Consider the following 10,158-nt stretch of genomic DNA (forward strand, 5'->3'; position numbering starts at 1 on the left):
GTCTTGTTATATAAACATGAATTTGAAGTATATTTTGATACTTGAATCGATGTGGGACTCAAAGTAGATATCAAATAAAGCATGAGCATAACAGGTTTATATAATAGAAAAAATGGTTGAGTTTACATGTGTTTAGCGATGTGGGATAGAATAGGTGGGAAAAATAAACAAAGAATATGTAAGAAGCAAGAATAGAACTTGAGACATTTGCTTGAATAAGTCAACACCTTAACCAACAAACCAATTGTTTGTTTGTATTTATAAGTTGAGGGATGCATATATATATATATATATATATATATATATATATATATATTATACCGAATTTTTTTTTTTTTTTTGAGGGATACGTAAACAAAAATTACACTACCGAAAAAAAATTTGAGGGGTATCCCGGGATCCCCTTGGATCCACCCCTGCCCGTAAACCAAAGTAATAGCCTTGGAGAACTTGTATGCAGATTCATGTATGGTACACTTGGACATCCTCAAATACTCGTCCCATTTTTCTGTGCCCATGTCATATGCTAACTGACGAATTACGGTCATGCATTTTTGAATTGCAAAGAAAAAAAAAACTTTTTTTTGCTTCTAACATCTCGCTTCCATTGGAACGGAGGTTTTCTTGGTTTATTTCGTGGACGTCAACTTCGTTGAGACGTTCAGCGTACACAACATCATCTGCAAAGTAGTTTTCTATAAAATAATTGTGTCCGGCTTCGCGATTTCTATGCAACGGAGGTTTTCTTGGTTTATTTCGTGGACGTCAACTTTGGCCTCGTAGGTTTTGAAATATGCATTTGTCTTCGCTATGACGAAACCGACAAATAATGTCTCTTCTTGAGCTGTCGAATTGGATGACGAAGATTTTGTTGGAAAGAATATGTAGAAATGGGTCAAAATGTATGTGTGTGTGTGTGTGTGTGTATATATATATATATATATATACACCAATCTTATTACTGTTACCAAAAAAAATCGACCAATAGGAATCGGAGAAAGAGTGCGGCAACTGGCTCCCGCACCACCATTCATGTGGTCACGTAGCAGTGTTCTTATGTGCGGGAACGCCTCCCGCAGCCCATTCCCGAGATGCTCCGTCCGGTCTTAGAATTTCTAACTAACCAAATGAACCACCGATTTGTGAAGAAGACTCCTTACAAATACATCTTACATGAAGACTACAACTAAAGTATACCAAACCAAGATGAACAATCTTCAAATGAGTTAAGTGTCGAAATAAAATTATTCCACCACATTGCTATCTTATTAAACAAAGCAACAACCATATGATTACCAAAAAATAAATGGTTAACGATTTCAAAAACTCATCACAAACGGACATAAAAAGAAATTAATCTCCAAAACCTCTATGAACCAAGTTATTTCTCAAAGGAATCTGATTTAAAGATAACCTCCAAACCGTGATGTTAACTTTAATCGAAACCAAACTATTCCAAGGAAAGGGATGATCAAACATAGGCGAAACATTTTGTCAAACACATGCAAGAGTCACACAAGCAATTAACATCCTATATGTAACACCCGTAGATCCGGGCTAGTCAATTTAGAGATAATAGGAGTCGAAAACGACTTTTCAACAAAAGATTATTTAGAATAAATAATCTTAACCAAGTTGTAAAATGTGTCTCAAGGGTTCCATACATATAAAGAGCGCCGAAATCCGAGTTATAACGAAGAAGTTATGACCCGTCGAAATTTCGCGACGGAACCGGCACGGCACCGGGAAGACGTAAATAGTAAATTTATGATAGAGATACTTTTAGCCTTAGTAATCTAAATGAAATTCGTAGAATATGTTAACCTGGGAGTGTCCATAAAAAGAACACCTAAATCTGACTTCTTATGAGGAAGTTATGATTTTTCGAAGTTTCGGCTTAGCGGTGTACAGCCCGAAGTTCGAGTATTAGATCGAGCGGTTTTTAGCCGACACAACTTAAAGAGAATCGAAGATCTCGTTATTAGTAGCATAACAATAAAAAGACAGACGAAAATGGACATCGGATGAAGAAATTATGAGATTTTAACGGACCAATCCTGTCCCGGCCTGTTAAAAATATAATTTTAAAAATAAAGTCAAAACTAGCCGACGGAGTCTAAACGAAATTTGTAGAGTATATCTCCGCCTACTCGTGGATATAAAGAACGTAAAAAACGGAGTTCGTATGAACGTGTTACAAATTATAATAACATATTTACGTATTAAAATAAAGTATAAATCATATATACGTACACACACACACACACACACACACACACACACATATATATATATATATATATATATACACATATGTATATATCTTAGAAAGGTATCAACGATGCGGTAATTATAAGACTAATATTGAGTTCTTTCGACATTAGTTTAGTACAAATATCATTAAATCCATTTAAAATAGTATTATAGAGGGGTGTTTAGTTGTTTATATAACTAAAAGTTCATTAAGTAATTATGGAGGGTAGTTTTTGAAAATTCAATTACTATAAATAAGAGCATTGGGCTCTCATATTTCTTGTACCATTCTCTTGATTCAAGAGTCTTTCTCTCCTTATCCCCCGAGCATTTCGGTCCCTCGTGATTCGACTTCTCTTTCTGTAATTTTTAGTATATAGTAAGGTGAGCGCTGAAACGCTGCACAAATCTTTCTTAGAAAGATTCAACGACGAAGTTCTGCCCCTGCAGAGCCCGAATCCTAGCTAAAATCCTCTTGTAAGTAAGTTATGCTTACCCTATTTTAAATATAGTTTATATTTAAAAGACAAAACTTCAAAAATGGTCCCTGTGGTTTCCGAAAATATCAAGTTTAGTCCCTAGTTTAAAAAACCTCACAGATGGTCCCTATGGTTTCAAAACTTTTAACAAATGGTCCTTTTCGCTAACTACGTTAGCTTTTGACCGTTAAGTGAAAGACATTTCTATCTTTTCATTACTACATGGATCATTTTTGAAGTTTTGCCCTTATTTAAAATATATATATATATATATATATATATATATATATATATATATATATATATATTATTTAATATTAAAGGTATCTCTCTCTCTCTTTCTCTCTCTCTCCATTGTTGTGCTGGAAAAGCGAGAGGAGAAGCTCACCAACTGCCATCTCCGGCCACCAAACGCCACCGTCAATCCACCATTCGGCCACAGAACACCACCACATATACCCAACAACCTTTATCCTTTACCCTTGGACCGTAGCAGCCATCAAGAACCACCCATCGTGACTCGTAAGTTACCAAGAATATGGTTCTCACAATGTGTAATATTGAAATCTCGTAATGATTGTGGAAGCTTAGATACGTCTCCAATGACAGAAACTCGAGTTTCATCCTTTTCATCAGAATTCCATTTTGAAAGTGGATTGAAATTGAACGAAAACTTATTCAAAGCGGTGGAAATTAGTCACTTATATCAACATAGAAGCAACTTCATCTTTTAATGTGTTTTCAAGCAGTCTCATTAAGAAATCAACTTCGACCTACATAAACACAACCAATCAATCAATTGAACCCATACAGTTCTTATGAAATTGGAATCCAATTTCGATATTACACATACTTTGGGTCTTAACCAATTGTTAGACGAGAAGGCGAAGACTATAAGAACTTGGATTCCCCACTTACGACACAGATCCACCTCGACCTTCAATGCTCTGACACATGTCAAGTAGCTCGGCTGAGGTATCAATCCTCTTGACCGATCCCATCTTCTGTTTCCGTCAATGATAACTTCAACATGCTTCAACATTAACTCGTGATGGAGTCCCACCGGAGTAATAACCGGTTCCTTAAACGAAGTGATTCTAGCTCTGACATATTGGTCGTTGGTGATTAAATGATGACGGGGGTGTTGATTGATAAAGAAAAGGGGTTTGAAAGGCAAGAGCGAGGAAAGGGAAAGAGATAGAATTATGAAAGAGGGTTTTCAGTTTCAAGGATGTAGATTGGAGGGAGATGAAGGAAAAACTCCACAATCGTTTTCACAAGATTTGTGCAGGAATCTGTAGAGAGAGAGAGAGAGAGAGAGAGAGAGAGAGAGAGAGAGAAAAGAAAGAAAGAAAGAAAGAAAGAAAAAGAGAGAGATAAGGGCACAACTTCAAAAATGGTCCCTGTAGTAGTGAAAAGACAGAAATGTTCTTCACTTAACGGTCAAAAGCTAACAGAGTTAGCAAAAAGGACTATTTGTTAAAAGTTTTGAAACAACAGGGACCATCTGTGAGGTTTTTTGAACTTAGGGACTAAACTTGATATTTTCGGAAACCACAGGGACCATTTTTGAAGTTTTGTCTATTTAAAATTAGTATTGTTATTATAAATTTATAATAAATATTTGATTTATTATTATGACTTATATAAGTGTCATTATAATATATTTTTAACTACTCGCAGTACGGGGAATCTGGTTTAAAGGGCCGTATAGGGTTGTTGGATTTCAGAAGTGCTATACGCCAAAATGGTCCTGCCCTCCAGTGTTTTATGTCTGGCCCCTGTCTGTACATAGTGGTTGAAAAGCATTGTTTAAACGCTTATAATAATAATAATAATAATAATAATAATAATAATAATAATAATAATAATAATAATAAGACTAATAATCAATCACGATAAATATTAGACTAAAATCTAGTGGTAATAATACTAGGTTTCATCGAAGGAAATTATTTTAAAGTAAACGAAGCGATGTCCGAGTACCAACTCACCACCTTCTCAGGTGAGTACATAGTTACTTTCATCTTACACATAAATATGAAATATTTTATATAAACTACGTGCTATATGTGCATATTATCTGAATATTTGTTGGCTATGATGGATGAACGTTTTTTTATACATGTTTTAAATGATATGAACTATATACGTATTTTAAATATACAAGTATGTTGGGTATGAGATGGGTAGATGAATGATGATAGATAAAAGATGATGTGAGTAAACATTGGCATGAAACGACCCAAAAACACGACCCAAAAATTTTCGTTTTTCAATATAATCAAAACCATAATATAAGTATCATAACATAAAACATACGCGATGTATCCCCAAAACATAATAAAATATTGTGCAGAAAACTGTATCATACAACATCAATCCAAAACATCAAAAGACATCCCCAGGATAAAAGCTATGTTGTGGTGTGTGCGATGCTGTCACCCCGAGCTCTTCCCTTTGCTTGCGGAAGTACCTGAAACCAAACTGAAACTGTAAGCACGAAGCTTAGTGAGCTCCCCCAAACTACCACATACCATACAATAACATATAAACACATATTGGGCCTTGCCCACTGCATCGGGCCGAAGCCCGGAAACTGCATCGGACCGAAGTCCGGAACTGACTGGGACCTTGTCCCCTGCATCGGACCGAAGTCCGGAACTAACTGCATCGGACCGAAGTCCGGAACTGACTGGGACCTTGTCCCCTGCATCGGACCGAAGTCCGGAACTGACTGGGACCTTGTCCCCTGCATCGGATCGAAGTCCGGAACTAACTGCATCGGACCGAAGTCCGGAACTGTCTGACTGAAAATGGCATAGCATAACACATCAACTAGCATAACACATATACGACATGCTACATCGGGCCGTGGCCCGGAACACATAATACTTAACACATAAAACCTAGCACACAAATCCTGTTCGAACCACGAAGGCATCGAACATACTAACTGCTGCATCGGACCTAAATCCGGAAACTACTGCTAACTGAACAGGCCGGAATTGTGGCCTTAGACCCATTCCTACTGGAAGGAAACTCACCTCGTAAGCTGGCTGCTGAGTGTGTGGCTCGGGAAGCTAACGGCTGCTGCTCCTGAATCTCCTCGGCTACAAGTCCATAAACACACTCAATCAAATACTAAACACTGCGCTTGGGGTAGAATTACTCTTTTACCCTCGGTCAAAGTCAACTCTCTTTTGGGCTGACTCGCCGAGTTGGGGCCACCCAACTCGCCGAGTCCTACTCTCACTTTTCACTCTTACTCGCTGCTACTCGTCGAGTCTGGCATCGACTCGACGAGTACCCTCTTGATCCAAGAACTCAGACAATCTTCATCCGACTCGCCGAGTCGGATGAACAAACTCGACGAGTTGTTCTTGATCTTTAAGAAGATTGCCTTGGACTCGCCGAGTTGATGAACAACTCGCCGAGTCCCTCCATCACTGAGTTCACCCTCAACTCGCTGAGTCCACTCTCTAACTCACCTCGTCCACTCAACACTGATAAAACCGAAGAACTCGAGACTCGCGACCCAACTCGTCGAGTCGTTCTTCCGACTCACCGAGTTGCCGCCATGCAACTGATTTTTACTCGATTTTGTTTGAATCCAATGCATACAATTGATAGATCTGAGTCCAATAAGCTGATTTACCACGTAAAGTTTCCAACTTTACGTGCACAACCTCATGAATAAGGGAAATAAGGCTAAAAGATGCATAAAATGGGTAGATCTATGGTTATCATGCAATATAACTCCAAAAAGACAGTAGATCTGGGCTCTACAACACCCCAACATTCAGATCCATAGCTATTTCGACTTAATAAGACGTTCATGCAAGTGTAAGGCTTGGAACAAGCATCAACTAGCTCTTAGGAGAGCTCTAATGGAAGTTTAAAGCATATAACAAGATGGAACTCCGAAAATACCTCAATTAACTCTGATTTGGCCTTGGATCTTTGCACTACAACACTTCTCCTTGCTTCTTCCTTCTTCTCCTTCTTCACACCTTCACAAAATGGCACCAAAACACATATAAGCTCTTCAAGGGAGGATTAGGGTTCTATCACTGCGTTCTCAGGGTGAGGGAGGCGAGGATGGGGGCTATAAGGTGGTATAAATAGTGGGCAACCCGGGGAATTTAGGGTTTCACCCAGACAGATGGACTCGCCGAGTCCCCGGCTCACGCGTGCCCTCAGGCGCGACCCTACTCGGCGAGTCAGGCTAGAACTCGCCGAGTCCCTCTTGAAAACTCACTATAATTACCAATAAATCAACATACCGGGAACGGGTCGTTACAATTCTCCCCCACTTGTCTCAGACTTCGTCCTCGAAGTCTGCTACGGCTGGATCTGCAAATAACTCCGGGTAGTGCGCTCTCATTTCCTCTTCAGCCTCCCACGTCCATTCAGACCCCTTCCGGTGCTGCCACTGCACCTTTACTAGCTGAATTACCTTGTTCCTCAAGGTCTTGGTCTTCCGTTCCAGAATCGCAACCGGCTTCTCGATATAATTCAGGCCGCTATCAACCTGGATATCCTCTAAAGGAACGACTGCCGTCTCATCCACCAAACACTTCCTTAACTGCGACACGTGGAAGGTGTTGTGTATCTGACTAAGCTCCTCAGGGAGATCTAACCGATAAGCAACCCGACCCACCCGGGCCAAAACCCTGAAAGGACCAATAAATCTGGGGCCCAATTTTCCCCTCTTCCGGAACCTAATGACACCTTTCCAAGGTGAGACTTTCAGAAGAACCATATCTCCCACCTGGAACTCCAAGTCCGAACGCCTCCTGTCGGCGTAGCTCTTCTGCCGACTCTGCGCAGTCTGCAGCCTACTACGGACCTGCTGGATCAATTCCGTCGTCTTGAGCACCACTTCGATGCTCCCTATAACTCGCTGACCGACCTCGCCCCAACAAATCGGGGTCCTGCACTTCCTGCCATATAACATCTCAAAAGGAGGTCGATCAATACTCGCATGATAATTGTTGTTATACGAGAATTCCGCTAACGGAAGATACGTATCCCAACTGCCCCCAAAATCTAAAACACATGCCCTAAGCATGTCCTCGAGAGTCTGAATCGTCCTCTCGCTCTGCCTTGTCAGTCTGAGGATGAAAAGCGGTGCTGAAATGGAGACGAGTACCCATCTCGTCGTGGAATCGCTTCCAGAATCTGGACGTGAAACAAACATCTCGGTCCGACACCACCGATACCGGCACTCCATGACGTGCCACAATCTCTCGCACATAGATATCGGCTAACTTTTCCGCCGATATACTCTCCTGAATCGGAATAAAATGGGCACTCTTCGTCAACCGATCCACTACTACCCATATCGAGTCCACCCCGCGTGCGGTCTTGGGGAGTTTGGTGACAAAATCCATGGTGATGTCCTCCCATTTCCACACGGGAATGTCTAACGGCTGCATCTTGCCGCGAGGTCTCTGGTGCTCCGCCTTGACTTTCCGGCATGTCAAACATCTCTCCACATACCAAGCGACGTCTCGCTTCATGCAGGGCCACCAATAATCAGATCGAAGATCTCGATACATCTTCGTCGCTCCTGGGTGGATAGAAAATCGAGACTTATGAGCCTCGTCCATCAATACTTGCCGTACCCCACCCCAGTACGGTACCCACACCCTACCATGAAGCGTCAACAAACCCCGACTGTCATAATCAAATGAAGCTACTCGGCCCACTATCCTCTCGCACTTCTGCCTCTCCTCCTTGAGGCCCTCCATCTGAGCCTCCTTGATCCGCTCCAACAATGGAGTGATCACTGTCATCCTCATACACAGATCTCTGATAGGGGCCGTCGACACCTTGCGGCTCAAGGCATCGGTCACCACATTGGCCTTCTCTGGATGATAAAGGATCTCACAGTCATAGTCCTTCAGCACGTCTAACCATCTCCTCTGCCTCATGTTCAAACTCGGCTGATCCATAAGATATCGCAAACTCTTGTGATCCGTGTATATAGTACAGCGGACCCCATAAAGGTAATGTCTCCAAATCTTGAGGGCAAACACAACTGCCCCCAGCTCCAAATCGTGGGTAGGATAATTAGCCTCGTGAGGCTTCAACTGTCTCGAGGCATAAGCTACTACATGGCCTCGTTGCATCAATACTGCTCCTATACCTGTGATCGATGCATCACAATAGACTACGAAATCCTCTACTCCTTCTGGCAAGGTAAGGATCGGAGCCTCGCACAATCTCTGCCTGAGAGTCTCGAACGCCGCTTGCTGCTCAGGCCCCCAACGAAAAACCACCGACTTCTTGGTTAGTCGGGTGAGCGGCACTGCTATCTTGGAGAAGTCCTGAATAAATCTCTGATAGTACCCTGCCAACCCCAGGAAGCTCCGAATCTCAGATGGAGACCTTGGGACCTCCCACTGCATCACGGCCTCAATCTTGGCCGGATCTACCAAAATACCCTTCTGGTTGACGAGATGACCAAGAAACTGCACCTCGCGCAACCAGAACTCACACTTGGAGAACTTTGCGAAAAGTCTCTCCCTCCTCAAAGTCTCCAACACCTCCCGCAGGTGCTCCTCGTGCTGCCCCTGTGTCTTGGAATACACCAAGATGTCATCTATGAACACTATCACTGACCGATCCAGCATCGGTCTGCACACGCGGTTCATGAGATCCATGAACGCGGCTGGGGAATTGGTGAGCCCAAATGGCATCACCACGAACTCATAATGACCATACCGGGTCCTGAAAGCAGTCTTCTGTACATCCTCATCTCTAACCCTCATCTGATGATAACCGGAGCGTAGATCGATCTTGGAGAACCAAGACGCTCCCTGAAGCTGATCAAACAAGTCGTCTATCCTCGGAAGTGGGTAACGGTTCTTCACCGTTACTTTGTTCAACTCCCGATAATCAATGCACATACGATGCGACCCATCCTTCTTCCTCACAAATAAGATCGGCGCTCCCCAAGGCGAACTGCTCGGCCGAATGAAACCCTTGTCTAACAGCTCCTGAAGCTGTGTAGACAACTCCTGCATCTCAGGAGGAGCAAGTCGATACGGTGCTTTGGCTATCGGAGCCGCACCAGGAACTAGGTCGATCCTGAACTCAACCTGCCTCTCTGGAGGTATCCCCGGCAAATCCTCGGGAAACACATCCGGGTAGTCACGAACAATAGGAACATCATCAATCGTCGTCTTGCCCTTCTCCCGGGCATCCAAGACGTAAGCTACAAAACCGGCGCAACCCTGCTGAACATAGCGCTTCGCCCTTGCGGCGGAACAAAAGATCGGTCCTCGCTGGGGCCTCTCGCCCTGAATCACTATCTCTCCCCCACTGGGAGTGCGAACCCTCACTAGCTGAAGCTCACAATCAATCACCGCCCCATTGGGGCTGAGCCAATCCATGCCCATAATAACTTTATTCCCAC

At 42.6% G+C, this 10,158-nt stretch overlaps 1 pseudogene; it reads right to left on the bottom strand.

The window, feature by feature from the left end:
* Positions 1–3,087: 3,087 nt before the first annotated feature.
* LOC145047107 (dehydrodolichyl diphosphate synthase 2 pseudogene) lies at positions 3,088–3,914 on the bottom strand (annotated as a pseudogene).
* Positions 3,915–10,158: the final 6,244 nt, after the last annotated feature.

Source organism: Lactuca saligna, chromosome 5 (assembly GCF_052625555.1).
Source record: "Lactuca saligna cultivar CGN05327 chromosome 5, ASM5262555v1, whole genome shotgun sequence".
Taxonomy (NCBI): Eukaryota; Viridiplantae; Streptophyta; class Magnoliopsida; order Asterales; family Asteraceae; genus Lactuca; species Lactuca saligna.